Genomic DNA, 23436 nt, shown 5'->3' on the forward strand with positions numbered 1-23436 from the left:
AAATATTTATGCACCCAACATAGGAGCACCTCAATACGTAAGGCAAATACTAACAGCCATAAAAGGGGAAATCGACAGTAACACATTCATAGTATGGGACTTTAACACCCCACTTTCACCAATGGACATATCATCCAAAATGAAAATAAATAAGGAAACACAAGCTTTAAATGATACATTAAACAAGATGGACTTAATTGATATATATAGGACACTCCATCCAAAAACAACAGAATACACATTTTTCTCAAGTGCTCATGGATCATTCTCCAGGATAGATCGTATCTTGGGTTACAAATCAAGCCTTGGTAAATTTAAGAAAATTGAAATTGTATCAAGTATCTTTTCCAACCACAACGCTATGAGACTAGCTATCAATTACAGGAAAAGATCTGTAAAAAATACAAACACATGGAGGCTAAACAATACACTACTTAATAACCAAGTGATCACTGAAGAAATCAAAGAGGAAATAAAAAAATACCTAGAGACAAAATACAATGAAAACACGACAATCCAAAAGCTATGGGATGCAGCAAAAGCAGTTCTAAGAAGGACGTTTATAGCTATACAAGCCTACCTTAAGAAACAGGAAACATCTCGAATAAACAACCTAATTTGCACCTAAAGCAATTAGAGAAAGAAGAACAAAAAAACCCCAAAGTTAGCAGAAGGAAAGAAATCATAAAAATCAGATCAGAAATAAATGAAAAAGAAATGAAGGAAACGACAGCAAAGAACAATAAAACTAAAAGCTGGTTCTTTGAGAAGATAAACAAAATTGATAAACCACTAGCCAGACTCATCAAGAAAAAAAGGGAGAAGACTCAAATCAATAGAATTAGAAAAGAAAAAGAAGTAACAACTGATACTGCAGAAATACAAAAGATCATGAGAGGTTACTACAAGCAACTCCATGCCAATAATATGAACAACCTGGAAGAAATGGACAAATTCTTAGAAATGCACAACCTGCCAAGACTGAATCAGGAAGAAATAGAAAATATGAACAGACCAATCACAAGCACTGAAATTGAAACTGTGATTAAAAATTTTCCAAAAAACAAAAGCCCAGGAGCAGGTGGCTTCACAGGCAAATTCTATCAAACATTTAGAGAAGAGCTAACACCTATCCTTCTCTAACTCTTCCAAAATATAGCAGAGGGAGGAACACTCCCAAACTCATTCTATGAGGCCACCATCACCTTGATACCAAAACCAGACAAGGATGTCACACAGAAAGAAAACTACAGGCCAATATCACTGATGAACATAGATGCAAAAATCCTCAACAAAATACTAGCAAACAGAATTCAACAGCACATTAAAAGGATCATACATCATGATCAAGTGGGGTTTATTCCAGAAATGCAAGGATTCTTCAATATACGCAAATCAATCAACGTGATAAACCATATTAACAAATTGAAGGAGAAAAACCATATGATCATCTCAATAGATGCAGAGAAAGCTTTCGACAAAATTCAACACCCATTTATGATAAAAACCCTGCAGAAAGTAGGCATAGAGGGAACTTTCCTCAATATAATAAAGGCCATATATGACAAACCCACAGCCAACATCGTCCTCAATGGTGAAAAACTGAAAGCATTTCCACTAATATCAGGAACAAGACAAGGTTGCCCACTCTCACTACTCTTATTCAACATAGTTTTAGAAGTTTTAGCCACAGCAATCAGAGAAGAAAAAGAAATAAAAGGAATCCAAATCGGAAAAGAAGTAAAGCTGTCACTGTTTGCAGAGGACTTGATACTATACATAGAGAATCCTAAAGATGCTACCAGAAAACTACTAGAGCTAATCAATGAATGTGGTAAAGTAGCAGGGTACAAAACTGATGCACAGAAAACTCTGGCATTCCTATACACTAATGATTAAAAATCTGAAAGTGAAATCAAGAAAACACTCCCATTTACCATTGCAACAAAAAGAATAAAATATCTAGGAGTAAACCTACCTAAGGAGACAAAAGACCTGTATGCAGAAAATTATAAGACACTGATGAAAGAAATTAAAGATGATACAAATAGATGGAGAGATACACCATGTTCTTGGATTGGAAGAATCAACATTGTGAAAATGACTCTATTACCCAAAGCAATCTACAGATTCAATGCAATCCCTATCAATCTACCACTGGCATTTTTCACAGAACTAGAACAAAAAATTTCACAATCTGTATGGAAACACAAAAGACCCCGAATAGCCAAAGCAATCTTGAGAACGAAAAACAGAGCTGGCGGAATCTGCCTCCCTGACTTCAGACTATACTACAAAGCTACAGTAATCAAGACAGTATGGTACTGGCACAAAAACAGAAAGATAGATCAATGGAACAGGATAGAAAGCCCAGAGATAAACCCACACACATATGGTCACCTTATCTTTGATAAAGGAGGCAGGAATGTACAGTGGAGAAAGGACAGCCTCTTCAATAAGTGGTGCTGGGAAAACTGGACACATACATGTAAAAGTATGAGATTAGATCACTCCCTAACACTATACACAAAAATAAGCTCAAAATGGATTAAAGACCTAAATGTAAGGCCAGAAACTATCAAACTCTTAGAGGAAAACACAGGCAGAACACTGTATGACATAAATCACAGCAAGATCCTTTTTGACCCACCTCCTAGAGAAATGGAAATAAAAACAAAAATAAACAAATGGGACCTAATGAAACTTAAAAGCTTTTGCACAGCAAAGGAAACCATAAACAAGACCAAAGGACAACCCTCAGAATGGGAGAAAATATTTGCAAATGAAGCAACTGACAAAGGATTAATCTCCAAAATGTATAAGCAGCTCATGCAGCTCAGTAACAAAAAAACAAACAACCCAATCCAAAAATGGGCAGAAGACCTAAATAGACATTTCTCCAAAGAAGATATACAGCGTGCCAACAAGCACATGAAAGAATGCTCAACATCATTAATCATTAGAGAAATGCAAATCAAAACTACAATGAGATATCACCTCACACCAGTCAGAATGGCCATCATCAAAAAATCTAGAAACAATAAATGCTGGAGAGGGTGCGGAGAAAAGGGAACACTCTTGCACTGCTGGTGGGAATGTGAATTGGTACAGCCACTATGGAGAACAGTGTGGAGGTTCCTTAAAAAACTACAAATAGAACTACCATACGACCCAGCAATCCCACTACTGGGCATATGCCCTGAGAAAACTAGAATGCAAAATGAGTCATGTACCAAAATGTTCATTGCAGCTCTATTTACAATAGCCCAGAGATGGAAACAACCTAAGTGTCCATCATCGGATGAATGGATAAAGAAGATGTGGCACATATATACAATGGAATATTACTCAGCCATTAAAAGAAACGAAATTGAGCTATTTGTAATGAGGTGGATGGACCTAGAGTCTGTCATACAGAGTGAAGTAAGTCAGAAAGAGAAAGATAAATACCGTATGCTAACACATATATATTGAATTTAAGAAAAAAAAATGTCATGAAGAACCTAGGGGTAAGACAGGAATAAAGACACAGACTTACTAGAGAATGGACTTGAAGATACGGGGAGGGAGAGGGTAAGCTGTGACAAAGCAACAGAGAGGCATGGACATGTATACACTACCAAACATAAGGTAGACAGCTAGTGGGAAGCAGCCGCATAGCACAGGGAGATCAGCTCGGTGCTTTGTGACCGCCTGGAGTGGTGGGATAGGGAGGGTGGGAGGGAGGGAGATGCAAGAGGGAAGAGATATGGGAACATATGTATATGTATAAGTGATTCACTTTGTTATAAAGCAGAAACTAACACACCATTGTAAAGCAATTATACTCCAATAAATATGTAAAAAAAGAAAAAAGAAAGATTGTAAGTTCCCAGGAGGCATGAACCAAAAAAAAAAGTCATGACAAATATGGTTTATTAAGAAAAGTCTGTTTGAAGCTTCCTAGCTCTATTCATGCACTAGTATTCCTGCAAATAATCTGTGTAATTTTTATTATATTTTGGTAAAGTCCTGAAAGATGAGAGAGCTGGAAGGTAAACGAGAGCAAAAAACTTTGGTCCTCGTTCTGGGTGGGTAGCAGGTAGACTAGGACAGGCAGAGAAGTCACCCAGGGGGATTAATTTGTTTCTAACAGTGATAGTATTGGAGGAAGAGGCTTTTTTTAAATAAAGGTGGGAGCACAAGATGCACTTTGAAACATTTCAAAGCTGAAAGAAATAGATGTTTTAAAAATTTAATAGAATGATACCACAAACCTATCAAATGTCTTATATATCATCCTTATACATGAAAGATAGGTATTAAACCCATTAGAATGGCTTCTTGTAATGGAGGAGAAAAAGTGGGGCCACAAGGGAATAAAGACACAAATGCAAGGGGCCTTCTTCAGATCACTGGTGATCAAGAGCTCTGAACTGAATATGATTAACTTGACTCTGCACTTGGGGGTCAAAAGAAACCAATCACCACCACCACCAAAACAATGAAACTAAAATACATGGTGTGAGTGTGCAGAGTTCCAATGTGACCTCTTTTCATTTCATACACTGGGGAATGATGCTTCAGGCTATGGAGTTCCTGGGATTCCCAGGTGCACGGGTATGTGTGTGTGTTTGCTTTCCTGTGACTAAACTGTCAGGAAGAGAAATGGAGCCTGAGAAAACTGCTGGCTTTTGATTGATTTGGCTTTCTTGAGTTAGAATATTCACAGACCAATCATAGCTTTTCCTTTCAAATAGGAGCTCTTCTTAATTCTCCCATGTCGTTTTTTTTGTGTGTATGGTGTGTGTGTGTGTGTGTGTGTGTGTGGGCACGTGCATAGATCTTTGGAGTTCAAAAATAACAACAGCCACCAATTCAAGACCCACAGACTCTAAGGGTTAAAATGCTGCTGCAAAAAAAACCCCAAAAAATGAAAAACCACAAAAAAAACCCCAATAACATTATTTACTCTATTAAATTGTGGTTAGACAAACAATTGCTACATACTTGAAAATCTGCCTTCTTTACCAGGTGAATTGGAATCTCTCCACATTTAATAAAAAGGGAAGAATGTGGGAACTTGGCTGAAATGTAAGACAAAGGGAAATAAAATACTATTTTTCAGAAAGAAATGTATAGGGATTTCTCAATACATTGAGAAAGTGATCAACCAGAAATATGGATCATTGGTTTAAAGATTGAAGATTAGGTTTTATAAACTACCTGTCTCAGTTATTCTGTTCCAAAGAGAGCAAATGCTGTATGTGCCTCCAATAAGATAATGAGATTGTGGTCATAAAAAATCTCAAATATTGTACTATATCTTGTATGTTTTCTATACGTGACCATTTAGCTATCATTTTACCTCATGTCTGATAGGTTTAAGGTAACTCCACAAATATGCCTAGAGGCATGAATGTGCTGGTGAATGAATATACTCAGCCCGCCTGTACCCCTATACGACCAAGTTTTTCTCCCTATCTGTTCACTTACCCAGAGATTCAAAAGTTAAAAAAAAGAAACATTATCCCAAAGTTTATGCCCAAGGCTGTGATCCATCCTACTTCATGAGCAAAACAAGGCTGGGCCTGATCTGTGCATTTTTGGGCACCAGGCAGCAGCTGCTTGTCATCTACCATCACTGGAGTGTTTCCTCATTGATTGCACTCCTTTTTCGACTCTTTCCTCATAAAAGAGACAGAGAGAAGGAGAATGGAAGTGAAGGAAGGAGGGTAGAAGGGAGGGGGAGAGAGAGAGAGAAAGGGGCCATCATGAAGACCACAGCCACCTCACAGCACTTACAGACTGACTGGTGGATATGCAGGGTGGAGAAGGCACACCCACGATCAAAGCCAAAACTCACCTGCCTGCTTCACTTCTGTGTGTGTACAACCACATGCCAGCTGAGCATTGGACAGTTTTGTCAGATTATCTACTTTTGGCTCAATTCTACTGGCTTAGGTAGCTTGAAGAAGAAAGAGGTCTCCTTCATATGTTGCCCTCAGTGTAGAAAATGAGAAATGATGCAGCAGCAATAAAACCTTTACAAATTCAAGGGAATTTTTCCTGAGTGCATAAAAGTCAAGATATTAAGGCAGAGATTAAATCATATCAACATGGAGGAAGTAAGTACATTCTTAAACTGTAACTTCAACAGTTTGCTCTTATTCAGTGCAAGGATAGAAGGTTAAGTCTAGATGTTGTTTTCATTATTTTTGTTGTTTATATTTACAATATGGACTAGACACAACTGTTCAATGTATTGAAAATGTTTCTTAAGTAAAATATGAGCATGAAAGTTTCCATAAACAGTTCCACTTAAAGGAATATTGAACTGGGAATATAAATTGGTAAAGACTAGACTTTCTGAAAGACAATATGAAAATGGCTATCAAAAACCTTAAAAATGTGCTTGCGGGACTTCCCTGGTGGCGCAGTGGTTAGGAATGCACCTGCCAATGCAGGGGACACGGGTTCGAGCCCTGGTCCGGGAAGATCCCACATGCCACGGAGCAACTAAGCCCGTGTGCCACAACTACTGAGCCCACATCTAGAGCCCATGCTCTGCAAGAAGAGAAGCCACCACGATGAGAAGCCCGCACACGCAACGAAGAGTAGCCCCACTCACTGCAACTAGAGAAAGCCTGCGTGCAGCAACGAAGACCCGATGCAGTCAAAAATAAAAATAAATAAATGTATAAAAATAAAGGTGCTTGCCAAACACGTAAAAGTCTATTTTTAAAAAAAATATTCTAAAAGAATTAAAGTTGGTACAAGGTAGCCTTATTTGTAATAGTATATTTTTTGAAAGTCCAAAAATAGGAGAGTAGTTAAGCAGATGATTTTATATCCATAAAATGGACTTTGTAGCCTTAAACAATCATGTTATTAAAAAATATTCATTGTGGTGAAAAAATGGTTAAAAATATGAACAAGTGAAAGATGTGGCCTACAAACTGTTTGAATAGCATGCCTATTTTGTAAAATAGAAATGTAGAAGCATTTGTAAGTGTAGGAAGGACATTCAGCAAAATATAAAACGTTATTTTTCTTTTCATGCTTTTTTGTATTTTCCAAATTTTTTCTTTGAGTACTTTCTTATGTGCTAGGATATAATCCCATAAATGCTACTAAAAATACTCATTAATGTTCAAAGGGCTTTCTCTTTCTGAGGCTAATAATTTGGTTACACTCAGAGGTTGTGTCCCACATGATATACTCTGGATACTGGGATAGACGCATTCAATGGAAAGACCCTCACAGCTGTCTCAAACTTACATTACTTTGGGAGGTTGTGAGTGTAAAAAGATGAATTAGAATGTACTATAATCTTAAGGGAGAATGGTTCTCCCTAGGTTTACCATCTTGTACATCACCCATAACCAGATGTTCATACTATAACACAAACGGTAACAAACTATGAGTTTATAAAATGAAAGGCACTTTCATACATTGCTGATAATGAGGAGGGGGAGGTCTGACTTTCAATTGCTTTGGCAATCCTAACCCTGTATTTCCTGATTCTGATACAACTGAAACCTTGACTTTCTCATATTACAATGGTTTATATAGTATATTTAAAGATACCCACAGAAGTAGATGATAAAGCAGTGTTTTATGGTTGGAGTATGTAAGCAGCTGGATACCACTTTGTTTGACTTGTACAGAAGACTGGAAGTTCAAACATAAACTCAAATGATTACACCTTTGTTTAGCTATCTACGACTGTTTCTTTATCACAGTCACGTGAAATCCATTGGAAAGTGTAGGGGTAATAACAAACACAGTACCAAACTCCATTATAATAAGTACTGCTCCAGTGTATAATCTCTGGATTGGTATCTCTTTAGATTCAAGGTAAGGGGAATAGCTTCCTATAGCCCACTTTCTGTTTAATCACACAGTGATTGTTTAAGGCACATTCAAAATCCGTATTCAAGGAGCACTCATTCACAAAAGCTCATGTACTCCCATTCTGACTCTGAGGATGAAAAATCTCTGCCAAATCCTTACCCGACCTCCTGTCACTTTACCAAGCAGCCCTTACTTAAAACCAGAGTTAACAAATGTAGTACATCCTTCGCATGTTGCTTTATATTTGGAAAGAGTAAATAAATTAAATCAAAGAATTTAATGACAAAAGTCACTAAACAATTTTAATTTAAGAGTCTTGGGTTGGACCTCATATTTTCTTAAGTAAAATGAAGGGAAAACGTGCTTTATAAAACAATTTCTATTCTGTTGGTATTTGAGAGGAATCCTGTCTGCTGCTGATAAAACCTTTTTTACCTTTGTGAACATGGCCAGTCATGACAGAATGCTCTCAATAAAGGGATTAAAAGACTCAAACAAGAACCCCAATGAAGCAGTGGAAAACATTAAGATTTCAGACTTTTTTCATCACATCTCTTATTTCACACAATAAAAAGCATGACTCTGTTCAAGTTAAATGTCCTAGCACTGATTGCTGGATATCAGAGAATGGCTGTTATTTAAGGTGTTATCAGATTACCAAACACTTGCATTGTTTGCTTGATTGACAATTTTACATCTGGTGTACTGAAATATATTCTGCTTAGCAACTAATATTAAGCATAAGAAAATGTTCTGACTATGGCATGGTTGTGAAAACAGGTGCAGGGTATCTGGAAAAAATTTTACTCTAAAAAGAAAGACAAAAGTGGTCTTCAAATGAACAGCTTGAACCCAAAGTATGTTATTCCATCTAATAATAAAAGCAAGTGAAACTTTCTATTTCTAAAAGTTATGTGTATTCCAACAAAAATAAACTTAGTTTCAGCTACCAGGGCAAACTCAATCAACTAATTGAGTTATAATAATTTTTCTTCAAAAAGTGTTATTTAAGTCTAAGGACACTTTTATAATCATTACAGTAATCTATGTTATATTTTGATTCCTCTGTACTAGGGCTGAGTAAAATAGTTCCTACAGTTTTTTGAAATGTAGGAACTCAAACATAAACTGTAGGAGTTAAGAAAAATTGAAGGCATTTTTACCTTTTTCGACTGTTGCAGAAACTGTATTTTAGACTCTTTAATTTTAGGCTCTTTAATGAACAAAATGAATAATGGCCATATCCTTGAAGTAACTAGAACCAGGAGACTCTGGGGTTTTTCTTGATGATTTCTAAGATGTATGGGAAGCTTGAGTTAGGATAAGTAGTAATGTAATTCCCAGGCTTTAGATGGTACGAAACATGTCAGCAGTGGTTCCTGCAACTAAAAATTGTTTATTCTTTTATTTTTAACCCAAATGAAAATTCTGATGCCCCACTTCACATCTATTCTTATGTTACTTCTGATTGATTCTGGCAGCAATGGACTTTAATAAAAAATAGGTTTTTTTTAAAATTAAAACTATTTAAATTAAACCACAATCTAGTGTAGAAATATAAATACCTATTTTTTGTTGGTTTGAAAATACTGGAAAAATGCCTTTTCACCATTTAAACAGACTTGGAAGTCATCAAATGACCATATTCCAAGTTAATCACAAGCAAATAAAAATGAACTGCTATTTTAAGGTTTTTTCCCCTGGTGTCTTCTACCCAACATTTTTCAGATTCTTTTCTCCCTAAAGTTATTCAGTTTTGACTCAAATACAGTTATCAGCCTGGTACAGAAGTTCCCAAAGAATGATTCATTCATTTAATGGCCTCTGTCTTCTTCCAGGCAATGTAAGAGGAACAATTGTTTGGTCTCCTTTCTGTGCTATTCTTTTGCTCAGCGGGAACAAACTGGCCTCCATATCTCTCAGCGCAGCCTGCCTCTTTTCAGCCCTCCTAGTTTAGTGTGAGAGCACAAAGGGGAGTGATAAGCTTGGGGTACACCTTCTCCCACTCAGAGGTGCACAGCTGGGAAGGAAGGCAGGAAAGTTCTTCTCATAGCCCACACAAAGTACTCCGCAGCAGGCTGCAGCTCTGACAAGCCAGCAATCCTTCCTTCAACACCTAAGGTGCATATTTCATAGAAATAAGTGCTAAGAATAGAAGTGATTACACTGATCAAGAGTGGGGAGGGGCATGCTGACAGAGTTACCCTCATATGGCTGGGGCTCAGATGCATAAAGCTGTCAAGAGATCTGGTTTTAATTGAAATGCAAGCGTTTGCCATGTGGGATTCTACACATAGGGCCGTTTTGCCTTATATGGTCAGTAGCATATGTTTTGGCAAATTAAAACAAAACAAAACAAAATTAGTGAATATGAGTTGCAACAAGAACTTATCAGGAACCCTAGAAAAAAATTATATCCACCGAATGCTATGTAAAAACATGATATTACATGTTTGATTGTTGTACAGATTTAACATGGCATTTAAAAAAGTATTCCACAATTCATTGCTGTTTTATTCACTTGTAGAGAGGTAATTCTCTTAGAGATAGGTTTTTCTTGTGATTGATATGTGAACAACTGGCAAAGCACTTTGGTGTTTTTGATTACTTATTTGGCATTAGGATTACTTCTTTGAGAAGGTCTGAACAGTAAAACAAAACTGCTACAATATTTTTATTATCATGATACAAAGTAAACACTGAGAACTGACTCACCATCCAACTGATGTAGAAAGATCAAAGAAGACCCATATCATAATTTAACCTTAAGTGAAGGTTTGTGTGGCGATAACAATTAGGCTATCAGGTCAATCCTAAGATATAACTTATTTAGTCTACTTCTCCCTTTCAAGTTTTAAAACATAAAGCCTTCATTGGCAAATTAGTCCAGTTGTGGGTTTAGAATAAAAGCCAAGTTCCACGAGGAAATGGTACTTGTTTTTAATTTCTAAGAGGTCTGTACCTTCTTTTGACAAAACTTGAGGACTCCGCATTTGCAAACTCACTGCTGGCATATGGACTGGCATGAAATCTGGCCGTTCTGTTTTTGCCTTTTTGTAGCCTCTTAGTAAAAATGTTTTTAGGAAAGTGTATTGCAAGATGAAATGTAAATACATTCTTAGTAGGGTGAAAAGCTTCTGGCTTTATTATTGGTAAAGGAATAGTTACACCCTTGGATATAGTAGATCATGTTTGTGTCCTGACAGTAGGTGGAATTTACAGTTGAAGCACTGTCCTTTCTTGCCCTGTACTGCTTAAATCTCACCTGGCCTGTGGCCACCCACTTTACCTAGACATAAAACAGACTACATAAAGAGAAGGTAATAGATATGCCACATAATTATCTTACCTATCTGCATATTGTTGACTAATTTGTTGATTAATTAAAAGCCATGTACAGTGATCATCATGATCCAAGTCTGGATAAACCTGACATTCAGCTTCTGGGAGGCTGTGAGAACATAGTCTAGATTGTTGTCATACCAGATGTCAGGTGCTTTCCTGAGAGGCTTCATTGTTTGCCCAGGAGAATTCAGGGCACCTTCAGGAAACCCCATCTTACCTGGGCGACACTTATCAGACTGCCAACTGGGGGAGAGGAGGACCTATAGTTATTGCCACAAAGGAATCAATTATAACATCTTAGTGCTCCTTAAGGTTTGCCACTGTATAACCCAGCTACAGTCACATTTGCTTCCTTTGTCTAAGGAAGAGGTGAAGACCCTAGGTGTCACAAGCTGGCACAGAAGATAGGGCAGAGGGTCACCTGGTTAAAAGGCCAGTAAAATCCAGCTACAACCAAACCGTCTTCCCTCATGGTTAGCGACGAACTGTGGGACAATGCCCTCGCCCCCGTCATCCTCTGATACCAGAGAAACCTCAAAACCAGCCACTTCCTTTGCCCACCTCACTGTTAGGTACCTGGACTTGGTTCCTGGAATGTGGAACTGTTCAATTACTGGACTCTTGTCTTTAAAATTCACTTTTGTTGTCATTGGTTCCTGGACACCAACTCCCTTCTGACCACTTGATCTCAGAATCCTGCCTTTTCTGGCCACTTTCTCGTGAAAGTTTGTTTCCCACTGTCTGCCACTTAACCTAGCACTAGAAAAACCAGAGTCAGAGCCTCCCCAGGAAACTTCCATGCAGGCCAAGTCCTGGTCCAAACCCTTGGCTAGGTGTTGACCTCAGATTTCAAATCCTATATGGATCACTTTGATCCAGTAAAAGGAATCTGAGTAGATGAGTTGGGCCTTCAGCAGCAGGCCACATTGGGATGAGGGTGTTCTGGTGTTCCTGAGAGTGTATCAGTAATGAGTATGAGTATGTGAAAGTGTGCAAATGCACGTGTGAGTGTGTGTGCAAGTGGGAAATAGTATGACAGGAAAACCTTTGCTGGTAGCAAAGTCTGAGAGAGAAGTGGATCTCCTGGATGAAAGACAAGTGATCCAGGTTCTAGTTTTGCTTCTACTGCCATCTCTCTGGATGACCTAGAGTAAGCCACTTTCTGTCTCTTGGATCATAGTTTTTATACTCAAAAAATGGAAAGTACTATAAATTCCCTGTCCTACAAAAAGTATGTCCTACAAAATCACCATCATGATTATCTTCAGTCTGACTAACTGTATACTAGAAATTCCACATAGAGCTGGAAACAGGAGGCTCTGGTTGAGAAACTCAATGGCAGGCTCAAGCCCCACTGTCACACACTTTTGGGGTTTTGTTAAAAATAGCACAGAAATAGAAACTGAAGGATTACTGGCCTCACCCTAGGTGAGAAGAGGACACCTACGGGAGTGACATCAAGAGGAATGTGAGCACCCCAATGCTCCTCTGCAGGTCCCTTGGCTGAGACATCCCTCTCCTAAAGTCTTCCGAGACCCAGACATGGAAATAAACTCAACTCCCTCTCCTATTGATCTAAAAAAGTGCTTTGGCTCTTTAATACAAAGAATTGGGTGAGTAGGAGACATGGCATGCCATCTTAATTTGAGAGCAAATGAAACATGCCCCCAAGTGGCCTCCATCAATTACAACAAAGAAAACAAGCTTGACTCACCTCACTTCTCCCATTGACCATATTGACGGCTTTCCCAGACTTCCACATAGAAGGCAGGCCCAAGAAGCATCAAACATTAGGTGATCCTTTCTTTTCTGGCTGCTAAAAAATAAATCGCAATTTAACAGAGGTGCTATTAAAGACTCAAACCAAAACCAGAGACAAATGTAAACATCACCTCTTTGAGTAAGAAATCATTAATAAGTTCACAGATCTCTGTTCTAACTCAGACTGGGCAATGGGATGATCAATTTATAAGCAACATAGATGAAAGAGAGAAGTAGATTTGTAAAGCAAATATATTGGAAAGTCATAACCCACTACCCCTCTCAATTTAAACTTAGACCATTAAAGCAAGAATGGGCTTTAGAGATGAACCAGAAGAAACAAGATGAAGATCCAGAAGACTGAGCTCAGAGAGGGCAAGTGACGGCCACAGGATCCAGCAGCTTAGGGCTGAGTGTCACTTCCTGCCTCTTAGATTGATGCCTTTGCCACTATTTTCTGCTGTTTGCTCTATCATTATACTTTAGGAAAGTCAAATATTTTCCCAGGGTTGAGATTTTAAGCAGACATTACTGTGGTTCTTTCAATGTTCCTTTTTAAAGTTTCCTCCTTGGGTTTGGCCTCTATTTCCTAGTAGGATTTTCTACCTGCCCTCTCCTCCTGACCGCAGACTTGCAAGTTGGCACAAACCCCAAGCTGGCTTTCCTCTTCCCCAGACTCCCTCTACCTGAACATTTTGCTTTGCTCTCTTAGTGTCCCATTGCCCCCCTTTTCTCTCTTCAGTCACACGGTAGCATCTCTAGTTCCTGTAATCTCCACCATATATATCTCAATTTTCCTGACTTCCAGAATCACATCTGTGGTTCTAAAAGTGTGGGCCTCAGGCCAGCAGCATCACATTACCTGGGAAATTGTTAGAAATGCAAATTCTCAGGTCTCAGACCAGACTTATTGTCTCAGAAACTCCAATGGTGAGGCCCAGCAATCTGTGTTTTAATGAGCCCTCCTAGTAACGCTGACCCTTGCCCAAGTCTGAGAACCACTAACCTACTGACCTACATTATCTTCTGGTAGCATGAATTTCAGGGAGGAGTTCTGCATAGGACTGCTTGTATTAAGATCCTGCTTTCTGGCTGGTACTTTGGACAAATTAATATCTCTGTGCCTCACAGTCCTCATCTGTGAAACCGGGATAATAATAGAGCGCTTCAGAGATTTGTTGTGGGGATGAAATGATACAAGATATGTATGTAATGTACTTAGCACTGAGCAAAACCTAAGAAATGCTCAAAAATATTAGGACTTACTTTTTCATAAGATAGTTCTACTCATAACACATGAAATGTAGTCACTTTCCATATTGTACCCTTATGAAACTTGTAAACAAAAATTAATCAATGTGAAACCATGTTACTTAAGTATGTAAATTATATTCCAAATCAAGTCTTGATATTATCAATATCTATGAAATTACTATGTTTGCATTTAAAATAGTTATGTGAATTTTTAATTTGTATATTTCAACACAATAAAAATGATGGCATAATACAAACTCATAAGAATCAGTTTAGAGAAAGCTATTTTATTGCCACATAGGAGTAACCCCAGAAAACAGTTTGCAACTTTGTTCCTGTAGCAGCTGATATCCTAAAAGGAACACACACGTTTGTTGTTAATAATAAAGCACCCTGGTCTTTTTCAGTCTAGGACAACTGTAAACTTGCCTGTGTAGAATGTCCTTGAGGCATAAAGGCAAACTCATCAGAACAGGACCCCCCAAGCAACTCTTCAAATCTGAATCATGCATTTTTCTTGCATGTAAATATAATTTAATATTAATTGATACTACTGAACATGCATTCATAATTGCTGCTATGCTTGCAATATAAAGAAATGAGTTCATAGAATTTCACATATAAAATGATTCCTATGTATATGTTTCTGAATATATAGTTAAAGTTGTGGGATCCCTTTATGTATAAGGTCTCCTTACTTAATGCTGAAGTGTAGTTTGTTTCTCTTCCATGCAGATTTCAAACACTTTATAATATCATTTATTATACTTCTAATTAAAAAATCAAAATGCTAGATATGTCATTGCTCTCACTCCAATGAGGAGTTCCACTGATTAGCAGAGAGCTTTATACGTGATACCCCAATTTTATATTACCTACTGTTTTCCAGCATGACCATTTAGTTGATGGCTATTGCAATTTTAAAACTCGTGTTACTTAGAACATATGTACAGCGTATCGTCCTGGTGAAATGGCTCAGACCAATAATAAAAATAAAAAGCTCGCCCAGAAGGGACCTTTTCTAAAGCAGGCCAAAAACTGTATGTGCATAGCAATTTTGGCAAGTCAGTGGTAAAGTCCTCAGCTGCGAATATCTTGGACATAAGGTTATGCAATTGTGGTTATGGAAATATGGTGGTTGTTAATTTAATTCCTAGCTGACCCAATTTCCATTCATATAAAATATGCTTTAGGGCAGTCATCAGGAGACCACTTTGACTTTGGTTTAAATGGAATTTCCTTGCCTTTTATGACATTTCAAATTTTCACTAAAAGACAGAAGAATTCTATAAAATAAATGGCTTAAACACGTAAAAAATGTGTAGGTAAAGTTTACAGTGTATCAACAAAGATTTGTATGTAGTAGTTAAGTAAAAGGAATTCTAGGACAAAAAATTAAACATAATGGAATGGAAACCATAGAAAAACAAGTCTAAATATCAGACGTGAATGGGAGCTGCTCCATTTGGAGGACACAGTTCCAAGAGTTCTCTGAGCTCTTTCTCAGTCAGTTTTGGCCCTGAAACCACGCTGTTTAGTGCTAGGGAGGAGATCTGGAAATCAGAAATCCGCATTCTGGTCCCAAGACACTTACTAAGATGCCCAAGATTCTCTTTTATGGGGTTAATTATTGTTAATTTTATTAATAATCACCTTGGAATAAGGAATCTGTACTCGAATTCCCATTGTGAAATCAATCCTTTTAAAAAATAACAGAACCACTGTTAAGACTGAAACACTGAGAGAGAGGATAATGGAATCAAAAGAGCTAGAAGAGCTCTGCTGTAAAAGAACAGATTTATAAAAACAAATAGGGCCAGACGTCTTGATAGTGTTTTCAATAGAATTAAAAACTTAGTGAGCACAATGAATGTACCTTAACACACATATATTTTTGTAATGCATTTGATACAGTATCTCAATAAATCTTGTTTGCCAACCTAATTAGCATTGGCTTTGCAAAGTGCTCTGTCACGTGGACTGAGAACTGGCTGGAGGACAAGTCCTAATGACTCAGGGCAATGTGTTGACTATAGGGTCAGTGTGAGGTCTGGTTTTGTTTAATGTCTTTATTAACGACCTGGAAGAAAGAGTAAATAATTCTTGAATGAAATGATATTTTAATGACAGGCACATGGGCTAACTAGAGAACACAAGAAGTAAGTACCAGTTCCAGGCTTGCTACTGATTTGAAGGAGGCCAGTCACTTGATCTTTCTGAGTATGTTTCCCCATGTGGAAAATGGAGATAATGGTGCTCTTGTGAGAAAGCAAAGATAAGATTTTATGATTTCAAATACAAAGTATGATAATACTCCCTCTGATAGTATTTGGTGCTTATCTACTCCTTACAATACTTGTTAGGAGTCACTTTAACATGGCAGAACATAGGGTAGGGGCAGTGTCAGAGAGGAACAGAGCAACATTGTAAAGGGACAACATGTTTGGAGGACAAATGGCTAAAACTCCCTGAAAAGGAGCTTTGTAAATAGGTAGAGGAAGCTTAGAAAGAATAGAAAGCTGACGAACAGCAAAAGAATCTTTTGTGGGAAAGTAGATGCGAGGGTGCAGAATGATGCAGAAGAGGGTGAAGCTCTCTTGCTGAGTTTTGGGAAGTGACCTCAGGGAGACTTCCCACGCCATCCACCTTTTCATCCTTCTGGTCTAGGGAGACTGCACATGGAAAATGCGTTTACATTAAAGTACTCCTTAACTGCTGTTCAGTTTTTATATTTAAAAAAACTGAGCTATTTAAATGCAAAGGTAGAAGTCAGTAAACTATTTCAGATCAAACCCAAAAAGTGATTTTCTTGGTAGGGTCACTTCTAGTCTGACGTGGTTGTAGTTTCAGGAACAGTTTTCTCGGTTTACACAGGGCACTTAGCTAGAGGGAGGTGAAATGGGTGGGTGGTGGTGCTCATTTACACAAATGAAGCTAAAAATGATTTACCAAGATTTTTTTTCCCACTGAAATATTATCAAACAGACCAGAATTCTTGTGACAGCTGAAGAGAATTTTTTTTTAGTTACAAAGAATCTCAGGAATCAAATTACCATTGGAAGATCACTGGTTCTTGCACTGTAAAGCAGGTTTGCTCAAACCAGCCTGATCCTAAATATTTCCCAGGACGGCCTCTTAAAAATATAGATCTCTGCGTCTCAGCCCCGATCCACCAAAGCAGAATCCCCAAAGAAGCTAAAGTAATTGTTATGATCAGGCAAGTGTGAGAAACTCCAAGGTAAAGGGGACTGGATTGTTCTAAAGAGTTAGCTAATCAATCTACAATAGTCTGACATAATTCTATCTACTGAAGTGTGGTCCTTCCAAGCTGACCCAGAATATTTATGTTAGGGCTTTTTTATTTTTAGTTTTTTTCCTGCATAGAATTAAAGATTACATACAAAATAGAATAGTCCATTGCTTTTTCAGTTTTCCTTACCAATCAGCAAAGTCTAAGTTATTGCTCTAGAATCCCCTTTTATATTTTTTTCTGAGTACAGTTTATTTTTCATCAGTTATTTATTTTGAATTCATTTATAATTTATATCCTGCCTGTGTCCAAAGAACAGTTTGAGGATTGTATCTCAAATTGTCTTTCAAGTAAAGGTTGAGGAAAAAAAGTTTAGAATCCCTGAGGCAACTGGAGGGGTCTCATCAGAAACATTCTTAAGGCACTGAGACTAAAATTCACGTCTCTCTCCCTTAAAACAGTGTTCTTTATGCTAAGCCACACATTTTAATTTATTTGGGAGACAAAGCAATACAAAGTAAGGCACAAATATGATGATATGATGCTCTGATAAAATTGTAAAAATGGTAGAAAGTTAGAGGGAGACTCAACAGGCACTCCCAACTAGCACATTAGGATCCTCTTTACATGGGAATCCTTTTCTGGTGGTATGTGGGCTGGTGAAAGCCAGCCCCATCTCTGACAGTACTCTTGGGGCTCTATCCTTACCATTTCCAGAAATAAAATTTTCAGGATTAATTTGATGTTTAGAAAACATAAGACACAACCTAAATTAGCATATGTGGGAGGGTGGGTTCAGGAGAAGATCCCAGAAAAATATACAGGAAAAAGCCCCAACTCACTGAGGAAGAAATAAAAAGTTATGCTATGGAATAACATGGAAAAGAACCAAGATTTTTAAGATCCTTAAGATTTTTATGATCCACTATTAAATAGGTTATAAAATGATAAAAATATTCTTTGCAGAAGTAAATCTACCATAAATGATCATTTGTGGCCATATTTTACTTTGACTAAATATTATCATCATTGTTTTAAAAGATTTTTTGGTGTATTTTGTATCTGAGGGAAGTTTTGTCTATTTAATGTATTTTCTCCAAGGATATCTAACATTTTGCTCTCTTCCCTTCCTGATAGGCTGTGGCTTGTATATCTTGATTAATCTTTTTTTTTTTTTTTTGAAATAGAAAAAAAATAAATCCCTCAAAGAGAATTCAGCTTGTGTTGTGTATTGGTACTGGGTCCCAGTGACGTTGGCAGAAACATGGTATTGTGACTCAATTGGATTCAGGTTACATGTATTCGGGACCTTTAAGCCGATGTCTTTCGGTAGATTCCTTTCCACCTCCGCTTTCCTTCATGAATAATCTCAATTCTGCACTCACACATCTTTATGTTTTAGGGGAGGCTCATAGAGGAGAAAGAGTCTCTTTCTGACCAGGGCTCACCTCTTTGCCAGGGATGCTATCTGCTCAGCGCCGTCCTTCTGTGTGGAAGGGCTATGAGGGTGGAGTTTATTTTCTCACAAGTCTTTTTTTCTTCCCACTTTTTAAAGAGTCTAGCCACCCTTTAACAAAACATTTAAAATAGAAATCATACTGAATTTTCTCGCCTTTCAGTTTTAGCTCTTTTATCTACTAGCAGTGTGAATTGCTGGTAGCTTCTGAGTCCTAATTTCCTCATCTCTAAAATGAGGACATTACCCAGCATTTGCCATACAAGGAGGGGCTAATGATCTCAATACATCCAGGAGAGTTCCAGGCACATGGTCGGTGCTTTATAAATGGTAACTACTTTCATTCTGATAGAAATATTCTATTTTTATTGGTTATGATGCTGGGGACATAAGCAGAACTTAAAAGCCAATGTAAGGACTCTCGATGTGCCATGAAAAACTGTAGAAGAGTTTTGATCAGAAGTGTCATATAAACTGACTTCCTGCTGCTCTGTGGGGAATGGATGGTAGAGGAGACAACACTCTTCCAACATCCTCCCTCCTTTGCATTCCTATACAACATTAATAATACATCTCCTATTGCACTTTTCCTTTCTTACCTTGTTTTTCAATTATTCAATTCAAGTCTTAGTTCTACTATCTGGGAAAAACTCAGTCTGATTCATCTTTACCTCTCCCATAGTCTCAGCACAGGGCCTTGAACATAATAAGCCCTCCATGAGTATTTATTAAATGAATGAATCATGGAATGGATAATTCAAACTCTGCTTGAATACTTTCAATGACAAAAAGGGCATAGCTTCATAAAACAACCCATTCTGTTGTTACAAGTTTCTTCTAAGATGTTAAAAAAATGTTTTTAAATGGATATGAAATGGATGTTTCTTTTATTTTTACTTATTCAACTTTATTCTTTCATTTGCCTGTGGAAGAGCAGAGAAGAAATAAATTTTGTCTTCCAAAAGATATCCTTTAACTTATTGGTGACAGCAACTGTTTTCACAAATATTTTTATCTTTGTCATTCCCAAATTTTTCAATATCTTTAGACACAATTTTCTGTTCATTTGCTCTCCTCATCACATTTCTCAGTTTACACTTTAGTTTATCATAACCCCTTTAAAACAGGATGCCCAGAATTGAATACAGTATACCACATGGGGAATTCCCTGGTGGTGCAGTGGTTAAGAATCTGCCTGCCAGTGCAGGGGACAATGGGTTCCATTCCTGGTCTGGAAAGATCCCACATGCTGTGGAGCAACTAAGCCCATGTGCCACAGTTACTAAACCTGCGCTCTAGAGCCCACAAGCCACAACTATGGAGCCCATGTGTCACAACCACTGAAGCCCGTGCACCTAGAGCCTGTGCTCTGCAACAAGAGAAGCCACCGCAATGAGAAGCCTGCACACCGCAACGAAGAATAGCCCGCTTGCCACAACTAGAGAAAGCCCATGCGCAGCAACGAAGACCCAACACAGCCAAAAATAAATAAATAAAAAAAAAAAATATATACCACATGAATCTGAAGAGTCAGGGTATAATGAACCTATTACTAAGTTTGGTGGAGAGTCATATGTGACTGCATGCTAAACATTTTTAATAGCTTCATCAGAATATTGGTTCATATTGCAATGTTTAATCAGATTATTAAGATGACTCAACTGGTTGGAAGTGATGACTGGGTACTTAAGACTCATTGCCCTGGGCTTGTCTGTGGTTCATGGAAGCAATTGAAATTGGTAGGGTAGAGTCAGGAAACATCTCATAGAGCCTTCTGATGGTGTGAGTTAAGATTAATCAATGAAAAAAAAAATTAATCAATGAGTGCTAAATTGGTAATGAGCATTATCTTTCTAAATCACAGATATTTATTTAGCAGGGATCTTAATTCTCTTAATCCCCTATTTCCCAATTTAGGCTTTGTGAACCACTAAATATTAGATGGTTTGCACATCTAATGTAGTCCATGTCTTGAGCAGGAAATTTTAGAGAATAAGAAAGCTATTTGGAACAGAAAGTCCTTCTTCATAGCACATCTCATAGGTAGGTGTTAATTACACTTGTCTTCAGAGTTGGCCTGCATTATAGAATCACAAAGTTGGAGGTAATCTTAAAGACCACCTCCCAATCTATTTAGAAATTTCTTTTTTCAAGCTGTAGGAAATGAACCATAAGCATTAAACCTACTTCCATTGATTGGTTCAACACTACCTTAAAGGATGAAGAGAAAAGGATGAATAAAATCTGAATGTTATTTGTTGGAATGAAGCATGATTATTAATAAACTGCATGGCTTCCTTGCTTTGACCCGTATAGCATGCATTACTTTTACCTAACTTCATCTGTCTTCTTTTTATTTTTTCTTTGACCTGATACCTTCTACTCTTTTAAAATGCGCTTTTAGTTTCTATTTCTGTAAGTCATTTTGAATCTTTTTTGGAACAAGGTATGATATAATTCCACTGGTCATGAGGCTCAAAGGTAACAAGCTCTTACCCTTTCCAGGATAGAAAATAATGTTTGTAGCAGTGATCCATTAACCTAGAAATTTCTGGGTGGCCTAGAATCATTCTATTTCTTTTGCCTGTTCTAAGAGGAATAGCTCACACTGCTGATTCAGAAACAAGAATTACTAGAAGTTTGCTCATTTTGTCTCAATTCCATCTTGAGTGATAGTAAATCTGTTATTGTTTATGCTGAATTTGTTTTGATTGCTATGCTTTCGTTATAAATTAGTCACATCTCGTCATGGTCTCATTGACTAGATTCTTGAATATAATAGTCTCAAAAATGCATCTCCTAAGTCAGTTTTTAGCCATATTAAACAAAAACAGGTTCCTGTGTAAAAACAAGTAAATTTTTGACAGCAAAGTTAAAATTCTCAGATATTTCTAATTCATTTGGTCTATTCACAATTAGAAATAGAATTTGTTATTGAGAAAATACATCCATGAAAAATAAAACTTTCTAAACAGAAATACGATTTTGATCCCCTAGTGCTTAGAAATAAACTGAAGGCATACTTCTTTTTTTTTTCAAGAATGTTGAATGAAAATTATTCTCTCAGTGAAAGTGGGGAACAAAAACTGTTGTTTAATAGCTAAACAAATAAAATTAAAAGCTTCTAGGTAGAATGAAGTGACTGTGGCCAACCAAGAACAGAATAAACAAATGAAAGGCAAAAATAATCTATTAAAGGCATCTGAGAACTGCTGAAACAACAGCAAGATCTGGAAGAGTTAATAATCCGGAGAAGGGATATTCTGCAGCTGGGTACATGTGTTAATTCTTGGTGTAGGCAAGAAGATGAATACACTGGTTATGTATCAAACAGAAAATTGATGGCAGAAAAACCAGCAGAGCTTCTGGAAGACCTGAAAACAGTGTGATAAAATTGGAGATTAAAGGAGCTTCAAACACAGGGCTGCTTCACTCTCAAGTTATTTACCAAATTTTGAAGCTAAATAGGGATACAGTCTAAAAGCGCAAGCAAAAAAACGCTAGAAAATAGAGCAGAATTTGTGTTAGTCTCTACTGCCAAGGAGACAATGATTAGAGTTTAAGACTTTCGGGGGAGAGAACACAGTAGGTGTATTTGGTAGCAGATTTAAAGGGCAGAAGACAAGATTAAGGAACTAAAAGACAGGTTATTAGGAACTAAGAGGACAGGTTATAAGAAATGTCATAAACTTAAACACACACACACACACACACACACACACACACACACACAACCTAAAGTACATTATAAATGAGCCTTAGATCCATGTGGACCACAGTGGAAAGTTCTAAAATACATGTATATTTGGAGTATCAAAAGAAGAGAGAAAGAGACAGAAGCAATATTAAAAGAGATAATGACAAATAATTTTTCCAAAATTGAAGAAAAACATCAACTCAAAGAGTCAGTGTTTGTGAACCCCAAACAGATAAAAAAAATTAACTAGACACACAGTAATAAAATTGCTTAAAGCCAAAGAGAAGAAGAAAAGCAGGCTGAGTAAAAGACATCGGATCTTCAAAGAAGCAACAATAACAACAGAAAGAGGAGATAATGGAGTGACAACTTTAAAGCATTGAAAGAAAAACCAAACAAACAAAACTTTCAACCTAGAATTCTATCCCAGGGAAAATATCCTTAAAAATATTTTTTAGGAAACATGACCTGAGAAAATTAGTCATCAGTAGGCATGTCTTAAGAGAAATGTTAACAGCAGTTCTTTATGCAGAAAGACAATGATCTCAGATGGAAACATGGAAATGGGAGGTATAACACAGGAGAGGAGAGGAGAGAACACAGGAGAGGATGAACAGATGGATGAATTGAATATTTTTTGTTCAAAATGTATTTAAAAATTATGTACAATTAAAATGCATGAGAGTAATAATACAAAAGACAGAAAGAGTAACTATAATTAACATGTTTAAGATAATAGCATTATGAGAAAAGAGGAAGAAAAAAGTTTGTAAACAGCCTTTGTGGAATTGAACTTGATTTTTTTTCCATGTTAATTACTTGGATAAACTTGAATAA

At 37.2% G+C, this 23436-nt stretch overlaps 1 long non-coding RNA gene across 1 annotated transcript in view; it reads right to left on the reverse strand.

The window, feature by feature from the left end:
- The window catches only part of LOC113613734 (uncharacterized), a 65125-nt gene that overhangs the window by 29266 nt on the left and 12423 nt on the right, over positions 1 to 23436 (reverse strand). Inside the window, exon 2 of the long non-coding RNA XR_003430350.1 lies at positions 12896 to 12997. This is a non-coding gene — a long non-coding RNA (uncharacterized LOC113613734). The remainder of the gene's footprint in view (positions 1 to 12895; positions 12998 to 23436) is intronic.

The sequence above is a fragment of the Aethalodelphis obliquidens genome, unplaced genomic scaffold (assembly GCF_003676395.1).
Source record: "Aethalodelphis obliquidens isolate GAN/ISIS:26980383/991018 unplaced genomic scaffold, ASM367639v1 scaffold4, whole genome shotgun sequence".
NCBI lineage: Eukaryota > Metazoa > Chordata > Mammalia > Artiodactyla > Delphinidae > Aethalodelphis > Aethalodelphis obliquidens.